Source organism: Suricata suricatta, chromosome 4 (genome assembly GCF_006229205.1).
Source record: "Suricata suricatta isolate VVHF042 chromosome 4, meerkat_22Aug2017_6uvM2_HiC, whole genome shotgun sequence".
NCBI lineage: Eukaryota > Metazoa > Chordata > Mammalia > Carnivora > Herpestidae > Suricata > Suricata suricatta.
Window position 1 is genome coordinate 78,988,606 of NC_043703.1, and position 12,695 is coordinate 79,001,300.

Below are 12,695 nucleotides of genomic sequence, written 5' to 3' on the forward strand. Positions count from 1 at the left end.
ATATGGCCATTTGTAGCAAAGTGGATGGACCTTGAGGGTGTCATGCTAAGCGAAATAAGTCAGGCAGAGAAGGATAGATACCATATGTTTGCATTCATAGGTCTAACAGGAGAGACCTGGCAGGGGACCATGGGGAGAGGAAGGGGGAAAGAGAGTGGGGGAGAGTGAGGGACACAGATCAAGGGAGACTACTGAATACCAAAACGAACCATGGACTAAAGGGGGAGGGGGAAGTAGGGGAGGGGGTGAGGGTCATGATGGGGGGCACTTGTGGGGAGAAGCACTGGGTGTTATATGGAAACCAATTTGACAAAAAACTATTAAAAAAAACCTAAGTAATATTAAAAAAAAAGAATTTGAGGTGGTATTTCAACACTATTCCATTTCTCCTCTTTCTAAGGCACATGTTTTAACTGATTTCCCCCAGGAAGTCAGTTGTGGTCACATCACTTGTTTTGGCAAAGGTCAAGTAGACATGGCATTTGTCACTTTGGGAGCCAGAAGGCTTCTGCCACGTTCCCCTCTCATTAGCCTGTGCCACTAGGTGCAATAAACAAGAAGCAGGGCCCCTCACCTTCTGAGACACACACAGCAAGAATGACAAACTTGGATGTTTTAAACAGCTAAGCAAAAGGGCTGTTTGTTACTACAGCACAACAGAACCCATCCTGACCAATACAGAGATATTTCACATAAAATTGAAGCAACTCATCGAGAAAAATCTGGGTACTCTAGCACAGTGTTTCCTAAATTGGTTCCAAAGAGCACTAGCTCCATAAGACATTTGTCATAAAATAAATTTAGAAAAACTATCTACTTCACATCCCTCCTGAAAGGTCCTAAGTTTTAGATACTAAATGTACTGCAATAAAGAAATAGTTTAAGTTTAACCTAAAGTTTTCCTACATGAATCTGCCCAGGGAACCTGAATTTCATGGCATTCCTACCAATAACCTTGAAAATCACTATGGTCACTTCAGAAAAGCTTACAGATGAATATCAAGACTCAAGCTTATTCTTTGTAACTGGATGGTAGCCAATTCAGAGATTTCAGCACCCTGGTTACAGTATTATTAATTTTGCAATACAGCTACTTTGGAAAACAATCGGGCAATTTCTTATACAAGTAATATATACTTACTATATGATCCAACAATTGTCCTAAATGTCTCACTAAATGAATCTTATGGTCACACGAAATTCTTTATGTGAATGTTTACAGTGGCTTTATTAATAATTGCCCCCAAACTGGAAACAACACAAATGCCCTTCAATGTTGAGTGTACACACCACTGTAGTACATCCACATACCAGAATCTAAGCAGTAAAAAGGAACAAATTCCTGGTAGACATAACAGCATGGAGAAATCACAAATACAGTAAGCTAAGCAAAAGAGGCCAGACTCAAAGAATACATACCACGTGATCCCATTTATATGACATTCTGGAATATGCAAAACTACAGGAACCAAAAAACAGTCCATGACTGCCAGGAGCTGAAGGTGGAGGTAAATGGGACAGCAAAGAGGCAGGATGGAATTGTTCAGAGTTCTGTATCTTGATTATGGTGGTCCATTGCAATTATTTGTCAAAACTCACAGTTCTGTCAACCAAAATGTGTGAATTACTGCACATAAATTATACCACAATAAAACTGTATTAACTCCCTGTCAGGTATAAAATGAAGAACCAGATGTGTTCAAGTGATCCCTTTAAGCAACACCAGGGAAAATTCAGGGACAGGTCACAGAGCTCCTGATTGCCATCTCCTTTATTCCAATTTATGCATCTTTGCTTAGCCAAGATGATCCCAAATTTCTCTAACACATATTGTTTTTAATTCCCTCATTCCAAGAAAAGGGATAGACAGTATAGAAGGAAAGGACTGCAACCCACAGCTGGCATCATTTTATGCACAATCATAAAGGCTCATCTCTATTGAGTGTTAAGATGCATTATGTTTCACATTCCCTCTATCAATCCTCACAAGTATCCAAGAGATAGATTACAATTATCTCCTAATTACAGACAGGCCAACTAGGGTTCAGAGAAATTAAGCAACTCACTCGGGTTACACAGTTAGTAAGTGGTAAACTAGTAATTTGAACCCATATCCATACTTCCAGTGGTTTGATATGATCTCCCAAGGCTAAAAACCATGAGAGTGCTAGGATGGCTACAAACAACAGGACAGATGATGACATGTGTTGGCTAGGATGCAGAAAAACTGGAACTCTCATACATTGCTGGGGGTAGGGGGCAGGATGTAAAATGATGCAGCCACTCCGAAAAACAGTGTGGCAGCCCCTCAAATGACTAAATAGAGTTATTATATGGGTCAGCAATTCCGCTCCTAGGGTTACATCCAAGAAAAATGAAAATATAACTACACATAGAAATTTATTCACGAATACTCATAAAAGTTCATCATAATAGTCAAAAAGTGGAAAGAACTCAAATAGCTAAATGTCCAATGAATGGATGGATAAAATGTGATACATTCATATGGCAATAAAAGGAATGAGTGTTCCAAAGTTGATTGTGGCGGTGGACACATAACTCTGAATATACTGAAAGCCATTGGATCATATACTATAAGTGGGTGAAGTATATGGGATGTGAGTCATATCTCTATAAGGCTGTTCTTTAAAACTCATATACCTACCCCAGTTATAGTAAATGCTACATTTCTAAAACTGAATAAGAGGGGAACAAGGAATAGAAGATCTAACATGACAATAAATCCCAAATGCTCTGTGGCTGCCTCTAGAATGCATGGTTAGGATTTAAACTGGAAGCTGACTAAAATTACTAATTATATTTTTACTCAGGGTAATGTTAAAATTAGCATGTAGTCCTGAGCCACATGTCAGTGGAGAGTAGGGGGAAGCAGCCTAGTTAACTAGCAGGTGGAAAGAAGCAGCCCATCATAGAATAAACACAGAAGAAACTCCCCATGGAAAAATCTATGAACAGATAATGATATTCACCCCTTAGTAGATGTTTTTGGAAACACAATTCAAGCACTACCCATTAGAACATAGGTGAGACTTGGTCTGCATGAGTAGAGAGCAGTTTCCTGCCTTATAAGACACAACAAATCTAAGGATGCCAATGCTGACATGGCTGATAACTGCATTAACCTTCTCCTACGGGAGTTATTTTTTATTGTAACACACTTGTCAAAATGTCATTACCTTAGCCTACCTGTCCCACATCTGCCCACTGATCCCTTTCAGCCACGGAAGAAAGAGTAGTAATTAGAGCAGGAAGCAGCCCCTGAATGAATAACTGCTCCGGCTGACAGTCCACAAGAGACTTCTACAAAGACGCTCTGAAGAGGCCGCTCCTGGAGGGCAGGCAGGCAGTCGTGCACACACAGGCGAGGCAAGCACCCAGGACCTCCTCACGGTCATGGGCAGTGAGCAGTAATTGCATCCCAGAAACCAATTTTCCTGCTCCATCCAAATGCTGACACTCAGGAACCGTGAGGGTTAATTACACATAATGATGTGCGCTTCTGTTCTGTGCAGTCAGCCTAACTCCTACCACAGAGGAGTTTGACCTTTCCTGCCCTCCGCTGTGTGCCCTCCCTCGGCCGAGATGGAAGAAGTCCCCAGGAGGGCTGCAGAGTAACCAGCAAATTCCCAGGAGAGCCAGAAATGAATAGATTTTTTTTGTCTTCCTTAAAAATAAATGTGTTTAATGGATAAACAAAATGTGTGGTATACGTATAGTGGAACAGGGAACAACGTTCTGACACATGCTACATGTGGATGACCCTTGCAGACATGCTGTGTGAAATAAGCCAGCCACCAAAAGACCAATGTTGTGTGATTTCACTTACGTGAAATACCTAAATGTATTAGCCATGTCTGATTTTCTATATTCTGATGCTCAGGGCCTTGCTGACCCTAGAGAGACTGCCCCTCCCAGGGTTAGCTGATTTCTAAATGGAAGAAGATGCCCATGGATGTGCCTTCCAAACACAAACCAGCCAATCCAATGTCCGCACACCACTACCTCCTTTACCAGGTTCTCACACTCCAGGCTGCCATCCACCCGTGCTGACCACTCCAGGGCCAGGTCAGACAGTGAGACAGCCCCTGTGCCCTCGGGCCCCCTAAAATCACTGTTACCCAGTCCTCCACCCACGTACTCTGCCTCACTCTTTCATTCCCTGGAATCCACAACAAAGGCTCTGTCTCCCAAGTGCCCTGCTCCCTCTACATCCTTATAGACCCTGGTGTCCTATGTGACTCCACAGGGCGTGGAGTGGCCCCCTTCTGACAAACCCTCTACCTTTACAAAGGTGGTCATGTCCTGATCCACTGGCCTGACTGTACCTGAACAGCTATAAAGCCTATATCAAAACACTTAGAAGAGTCAAATTCGTGGAGATGGAAGGTAGAATGATGGCCCCCAGAGCCGGGAGAGGGGCTATGGGGTGTTAGTGTTTAACGGGGCCCGAGTTTCAGGTGAGGATGAGAACATTCTGGAGATGGGTGGTAGTGATGGCTATGAGGTGAATGTACTTGATACCACTGACTATACACTTAGAATAGTTAAAATGGTGTTTGCTGTATATATGCATATTGTCCCACAATAAAATAAATAAATGGAGAAGCAAAAGAAATATGTACCCTTGGTACAATTTGACGAAAAGGACACTTTATCATTGTCATATTCCTCCCCCAAACCCATAATCCCAGTCTGACCATAAGAAAAACATCAAACAAACCCCAATTAAGGGACACTCTACAGAACACCTGACCAATGCTCCTCAAAACTGACAAGGTCATCAAAACCAGTGAGAGTCTGAGAAACTATCACAGCCTGGGGGAGCCTCAGGAGATGTCAAGATTAAAATGCGCTGTAATGTGGTGTCCCGGATGGCATCCTGGGACAGAAAAGGGACATTAGGGAAAAGCTAAAAAATGGATGTTAGTTAATAGTAAAGTATTAACTATACCATGTTAATGTAAAGTATGAACAAGAGGGGACATGGGATGCAGGGTACATAACTATATTCATAACTATTCTAAAAGAAACGGTTTATTAAAATAAGGGAAAGGGTAGCATGTGAAAATGGAACACACATCCCCACACATCCTCAGACTAACAGAGATGCTGTCTACAACACAATTTATTGCACCTGCTCATTAATGAGACAATAAAAGCCCTTTGGGAATAAACATGCAGCGTGTAACACCTGCCACCAAGCACATTCCAGGGACTGTGAAGGCCGCTGATTGAGTTTCTGACAGTATTATAAGTGACTGGCACAATGTTTGCCAAACACTGCAAGTACATAATGTGAAAAAATTTAACGATTAGGGACTGTCTGTATATATCAGGAAAGAGCCGAAGTATCATACTAGACACACATGGCAGTGTCTGGGTTCTGCTTTCCTACAAAGAAAGGAGAGTGCTAAGCTGCTCCCACTCTTTACCACCCATGAGGAATGCAACCTCCATGCCCCTCTGAGCCAGGACAGTACCAAGGCATGATCAGTGCCTACTCATCTGGGGGTGGCAGGAAACTGGGGGCATCAGGAGTGATGGAGTCATCCATGGAAGCTTTCAGGTAACTGTGACCACACCACACCAGGAAGAGTGTGCTGGAATTCAGAGAGGTGCTAGGAGGGTGCTCTACCCAGAAGAAGGACAACTGGGCTGGACCCTGAAGGGATGGGTAGAATTCTCCTAAGGGCAGGGGGCAGACAATGTGACAGGCAGGGAGGGCAGCCCAGGACAAGAGGAGGGCCGTCAGAGCACACCAAGCAGCCCAGAGTGCAGCCAGGCTGGCTCTATGGGAAGCCTCCAGACAGAGACAGTCCTGAGAAGTCAGTGGTTTCCCAGTCAGACCCAGAAAGCCCCACATTAAACAGTGCTTGATTTCTCCTACTGACTTCATCCTCAGTGCTTCCATTACAGTTGGTTTTTACTTGACTTGTACCTCTTTTAAAGCCCTTAATATGGTAAGTTCCTGGTGTGGACATGGTCTAAATGTATCCCACCTGCCTGGCATTCACTCCCCTCTTTCTGGCAAGAGTCACTGGTTATCTCTTGCACACCCACTCCTCCAACTCCCTGACCACAAGGCCCCGGTGGAATCCCCTCAATTTCCAGAGGAAACACAGGACCTAAACCTGAGCCAACTGTTGCCATAGTCACCAGCCCTCACAATCAAAAAGTGAATCTCACGTGTTATGCAGACACCGGCAGAAAGGCTTCCAGAAAGAAGACAAAGACCCTATACCATGCTGCTCCCATGAAAATGGCCCTGGAGTTGCCCCATCATCATGAGGAGTTCAGGTGAGGCCGGTGCTAGAAAGAAATGAAGTCTGACACATCCCTGGGGCCATGAATCCAACCCCAACAGATGCCACCTACTTTCAGGACATTCAGTCCCTAAGTCACTGCATCACTTTCTTTCTTTCTCTGTTTGAGCAAGTTTGAGGTAGGTTTTCTGTCTCTTCCAAGTGTAATAGGAATCCTGGTTCGCTTCTATAATCAGCTATTTCTTACCAGGCCCTCAGCTCCTGATGCATCAAGCATGTGGTACACACCTCTGAGGATGCTCAAAGAGGTAGCAGAATGCCCTCCGTATGGTGAATCTTGCAAGCACTGGGACTCCACTGAGCTGTGGCAGGGTGCGGAGTGGAGAGTTGAAAAGGCACAGTGGCTCCAGGAGACATGAGGAAAAGCTAAGAGAGACCAGGACACAAAGTTATCCTAAAGAACAGGAAAGAACTGAACCATCGAGGGGCTTAGGAGAGGCCATTGCTCCAAGCAGAACTGGGAAGAACCAGGGAGACAGACAACAGCTTCTATTTGGGAAAAGATACTTCCTCCATGTCCTCCCAGAAATGAGAAGGTAGTTTGTTTGGAGTCAAAGACAATGAGACTATAGTTAGCCAGAAGAACGGGTTAGCTCTGTTTTTCATGACAAAGTAATAACTCTAATATTAAAATCACATTTTGGTGATTCATTGTGGCTAGCTCCAAAAGATTAGAATAGGGTCTCTTTAAAAATAAACTTGAAGCTCATTTATCAATATTAAAGCTAAGGACAAATGCAGAGACCTGCTCCTATCCCCTCTGCAATATTAACATGAAATGTAAATATTTCGTATAAAATGAATATAAATATTTTCGTAGAAAACATCCTGTTTTCTGAATTCAAGGATGAAGGTAATTTTGCCTGCCACACTGGCTCGGAGCGTCCCACACGGGACAGCATCTTCTGGCCCTGGCTTTCAGGAAAAAACTCTGCAATGGGCATTGGCATTGACCAGGCTGGGCAGGTGGCTCACAAGCCCCCTTTAGAGTGAGTCATTTCTATAAGAACTGCCAGAAAATTGGTTAAAATTTCCTGTCTTTGAGACAGATCTGGGTGGAAGCCAGATACCTATACTGTGAAATTTACCCTCTGTCTTTCTAGGCCTGCCCACCCAGCTGAAGGTGCAGTGGCTAGATAAGTACCCAGCCTGTCCACCAACAGCTTAGGAAACTTTTTCATTATTACTATTCAAATAGAACTCTTTCGATCCCCATAGCCAAGAATGAGAAGAGACAGAATCCACAACTAGAAAAAGCTTTAAAACTCCACTTCATGCCTGAGGACATGGAGGCCACAGAAGTCACATGACTCTCATGGCATTGCCCGGCTCAGTCAGGTACTGGAGTAGGTGACACAGACAGAGAAGCTCTAGGCCAGGCATCAGAAAGCCCTAGCTCAGCCCCCACCTTCTTGGAGACCTCATCTTTCCTACAGATCCACAAAATTTGCTTTCAAGATCAAATACATTAAAAAGTTAGAAGAAAAAGATGTGACACTCTCCTATTACAGTAGCCATTACTCACATGTGGCTGATTCAATTTCACCTTTAATTGACTAAAAATAAATATAAACAAAGTCTAATTCCTGATTCTCACTGGCCACACGTCACCAGCTCAACAGCAGTGTGTGGCTAGCAGCTTCCGTAGTAGACAGAGTGGAAACAGGATGTTTCTATCACCACCAATATGCACAAGCTTCCAAGAGCTGCTCTCAGCTCCCTTTCAGATCTGAAGAAAATGTAGAAGAAAACGGTAAAAGGAATGAACTTAGCATGAAAATAAAAATCTGCATGCATGTTGACAAATTTTTTGAGCCAGTATATGACATATAGATTTAATATTATTAAAATAATACCAAAAAGTATGGTTTGCTAAGTAAGAATATAATTTCAATATAGCTGATTAGCTATGCAAGCAAAGCTCACTCTCACTAGCCATGCTCCCTCAAGATGCCCACACACACTTAACTGGATCTGCCAAAGATAACACAGAAATGAGAGACTGGACCTCAGTTTCTCGTTGTGTAAAATGAGATGTGTGACCCTGAGCCAGCTCTAACTTTCTATCCCTTTGTGTGCTGATACATTTCCCTTCTTGTATACACATGCGCTGAGCACTTTATGCACCAGGAGATACAACTACACAATGCACACAGCCACACAGAAAGCTGTCACACTGGGTGGGCAGAGCCGTGGAGAGGAGGGCATGGAGAGGCTGCAGAGGGCCTGTCTGCCAGGCCCTGAGTGACTGTTGCCTCCACATAGGCTCTTGGCCCTCGAAATACTCTTGAGTGGAGTGGACAGCTGAGCACCTGGCCATGTACCTCCAGGCTTTTGAGGGGAAAAACCCCTGACAGCTCACGTCCAGCTGCTGAGCTAGAAGCTGATCTGGGCAGGCCACTCCGACTGCCTGAAATAATTTGGGAACCAAAGCAATTCCCAACTCAGTCAAAGTCAGCCTGCAGCAGCTCCCCCAGTGCTCTGATACCTCATGGGTCTAGGAAAGAAACCTACAGGAACAGCTCACCAAGCGGGTACAGGGTGAACTGGGCAATTTGAGGGTTCTGAAGTCAGAGCGATAATCAGCCACTTGTTCTCAAGGCACAGTGACCACACAGGGGATGGCAGAAGAGGGGATGAAGCATTCATGACCCTTCTCAGCAACAGTCTGGTTGTAGCTAAGAAGGGAACAGCCATATCACCTGACCTCACTCCAGCCACATCCTTCCAACCTGTTGTAGACAGAGAAGAACCAAGGCTGGGGATGCCAGCCTCTGCTGGGCAACAGAATCAGGACATCTGACAGCCAGAGGGGTGGACAATGTTCAATGATCCACCTGTCTTAAAGTGGATTATGGGGGCACCTGAGTGGCTTAGTCAGTTGAGCGTCCGACTTCGGCTCAGGTCATGATCTCAGTTTGTGAGTTGGAGCCCCGTGTCGGGCTCCGTGCTGACAGCTCAGAGCCTGGAGCCTGCTTCCAATTCTGTGTGTCCTTCTCTCTCTGCCCCTCCGCTGCTCACAATCTGTCTCTCTCTGTCTTTCAAAAATAAAAATAAATAAATGTTTAAAAAATGTTTTAAGTGGATAATGGGCCATAACGGAGAAAACCGAATTGTTTAACCAAGCTTGATTAACACTGGACTGTCCAATATAGACTCCCAAAACCTCACATCCAGAAAGCAATTACACATACTGACATGAAGTTTCACTTCACAATTTTTCTCTCTTCAAAATTAACAGAGTCTTTCTTTTCTATATAACATATTTGTATAAACTTGCCTAGTGACCCTTCTCAGGAACAGGTGTACCACTCAGATTATATCATTTATAATTAAGAAAAAATGCAATAAAATATATATAACATAAAATTTACAATTTTAACCATTTTAACTGTATAGTTCAATGGCATTAAGTACATCCACACTGTTGTGTAACCATCAACACTATTTCTAGAATTCTTTCATCCTTCGAAACAGAAGCTCTGTTCCCATCAATACTAACTTTCTCTCTCCTTCACAACTCTGGGAACATCTATTCTACTTTCTCTATAAATCTGACTACTGTAGGTACCTCATATAAGTGCAAGAAAACAATACTTTGTCCTTTGGTACCTGGCTTATTTCACTTAGCATAATGTCCCTTAATGTCCATCCATGTTGTAGCCTGTGTCAGAATGTCTTCCTTTTGAAGGTTGAATAATATTCCATTGTATGTATATATCATATCTTGGACACCTGGGTTGCTTCCATATTTTAGCTATTGTGAATAATGTTGCTGTGAACATGGGTGTACAAATATCTTTTCGGGGCCCTGCTTTCAATTCTTTCTGGCATATACCCAGAAGTGGGATTGCTGGATCCTATGGTAACTCCGTGCTTAATTTTTTAAGGAGCCTCCATGCTGTTTTCCATGGCATTTTCTATTCCCACCAATAACACACAAGTGTTCCAATCTCTCCATATACTCACCAATGCTTGTTATTTTCTGGTTGTTGTTTTTTTAGCCATCCTAATGGGTGTGAGGTGGCATCTTACTGTGGTTTAATCTGCATTTCTCTAAAGATTAATGATGTTGAGCCCTTTGCATGTGCTTATTAGCCATCTGTATGTCTTCTTTGGAGAGCTGTCTGCTTAAATCCTTTGCCCATTTTTTAACTGGGTTGACTTTTGTTGTTCTTGTTGTTCTTGTTGTTGTATTCTATGAGTTCTTTACATATTCTGGATAATCTCTTATCAGATAGATTTGTCACTATTTCTCCCATTGTGTGGTCTGTCTTCTTAGTATCTCAATAGTATCCTTTGATGCATAAAAGTTTTTAATTTTGACAAAGTCCAACTTCCCTATTTTTTCTTTTTTTTTTAATATAATTTATTGTCAAATTGGCTAACATACAGTGTGCTCTTCATTTTGGGGGTAGATTCCCATGATTCATCACTTACATACAATACCCAGTGCTCACCCCAACAAGTGCCCTCCTCAATGCCCATCATCCATTTTCCCCTCTCCCCCACTCCCCCATCAACCCTCAGTTTGTTCTCTGTATTTGAGAGTCTCTCATGGTTTGCCTTCCTCCCTGTTTGTAACTATTTTATCCCCTTCCTTTCTTCTGTTAAGTTTCTCAAGTTCCACATATGAGTGAAAACATGATATCTGTCTTTCTCTGACTGACTTATTTCATTTAGCATAATACCCTCCAGTTTCATCCTTGTGCTGCGAATGGCATGATTTCATTCTTTCTCATTGCCAAATAGTATTCCATTATATATATAAATGACATTATCCTATCCATTCATCAGTTGATGGACATTTAGGCTCTTTCCATAATTTGGCTAATGTTAAAAGCACTGCTATAAGCATTGGCGTATACATATCCCTATGAATCAGCACTCATGAGTGGAATGTCGCAAAGACTTACAAAGGACCAGAGAGCACAAGCATGAAACCTACAGATAACACAATGACACTAAAACCAGATCTTTCAATAATAACACTCAATGTAAATAGACTAAATGTTCCAATCAAAAGACATAGGGTATCAAAATGGATTAAAAAAAACAAGACCCATCTACTTGCTACAAGAGACCCATTTTAGACCTGAGGACACCTTCAGATTGAAAGTGAGGGGATGGAGAACCATCTATCATGGAAGTCAAAAGAGAGCTGGAGTAGCCATACTTAAATCAGACAAACTAGATTTTAAACTAAAGGCTGTAACAAGAGATGAAGATGGGCATCATATCATAATTATGGGGTCTATCCATTAAGAAGAGCTAACAAATATAAATGTTTATGCACCCAATTTGAGAGCATCCATATATATAAAACAATTAATCACAAGTATAAGCAATCTTATTGGTAAGAATGTAGTAACTGCAGGGGATTTTAATACTTCACTTACAGCAATGGGCAGATCCTCTATGCAGCAAATCAGTAGAGAAACAATGGCCTTGAATGATACTCTGGACCATTTGAACTTGACCGATATATTCAGAACTTTTCATCCCCAAATGGCAGAATACACATTCTTCTGAAGTGTACATGGAACGTTCTCCAACATAGATCACATGCTGGGTCACAAAATAGCCCTCAATAAATATAAAAGAATTGAGATCATACCATCCACATTTTCAGATCATAATGCTATGAAACTTGAAATCAATCAATAAGAAAATGTTTGGAAAACCTCCAAATGCAATGGAGGTTAAAGAGCATCCTACTAAAGAATGAATGGGTCAACTAGACAATTAAAGAAGAAGTTTAAAAATATATGGAAACAAATGAAAATGAAAACACAATAATCCAAATGCTTTGGGATGCAGCAAAGGCAGTCCTAAAAGGAAAATACATTGCAATCCAGGCCTATCTCAAGAAACAAAAGAAAAATCCCAAATACAAAATCTAACAGCACACCTAAAGGAACTAGACGCAGAATAGCAAAGAAACCCCAAGGCCAGCACAAAGAGAAATAATAAAGATTAGATCAGAAATAAACAATATTTTTCCCTTTATTGTGCTTTTGGTGTCATACCTAAGAAATCATTATGTAATACACAATCAAGAAGACTTATAGCTCTATTTGCTTCTAACAGTTTTATAAAACATTTATGTTTAAGTTTTAGCTCTTACATTTAGGTCATGGACCCATTTTGAGTTAAATTTTGTATATGGTGTTAGGTAAGGATCTAGCTTCTTTCTTTTGCATGTGGACATCTAGTTCCCCCAGCACTATTCATTGAAAAAACTGTCCTTCCCTCACTGAAAGGTCCTCACACCCTGTCAAAAATCTTTTAACCATGTATGTGAGGTTTTATTCCTAGGCTCTGTTCCCTTAGTCTATATGTTCTTTTCCC

At 42.0% G+C, this 12,695-nt stretch overlaps 1 protein-coding gene and 2 long non-coding RNA genes across 4 annotated transcripts in view; 1 reads left to right on the top strand and 2 right to left on the bottom strand.

The window, feature by feature from the left end:
- LOC115289682 overlaps nucleotides 1-3,598 on the top strand; it is a 35,532-nt gene extending 31,934 nt beyond the window's left edge. The window contains exon 4 of the long non-coding RNA XR_003907754.1: nucleotides 3,534-3,598. This is a non-coding gene — a long non-coding RNA (uncharacterized LOC115289682). The remainder of the gene's footprint in view (nucleotides 1-3,533) is intronic.
- Nucleotides 1-12,695, bottom strand: part of SH3RF3 (SH3 domain containing ring finger 3) — a 383,052-nt gene that overhangs the window by 287,916 nt on the left and 82,441 nt on the right. The gene's annotated exons all lie outside the window — the stretch shown is intronic.
- Nucleotides 1-12,695, bottom strand: part of LOC115289684 — a 60,408-nt gene that overhangs the window by 21,270 nt on the left and 26,443 nt on the right. The gene's annotated exons all lie outside the window — the stretch shown is intronic.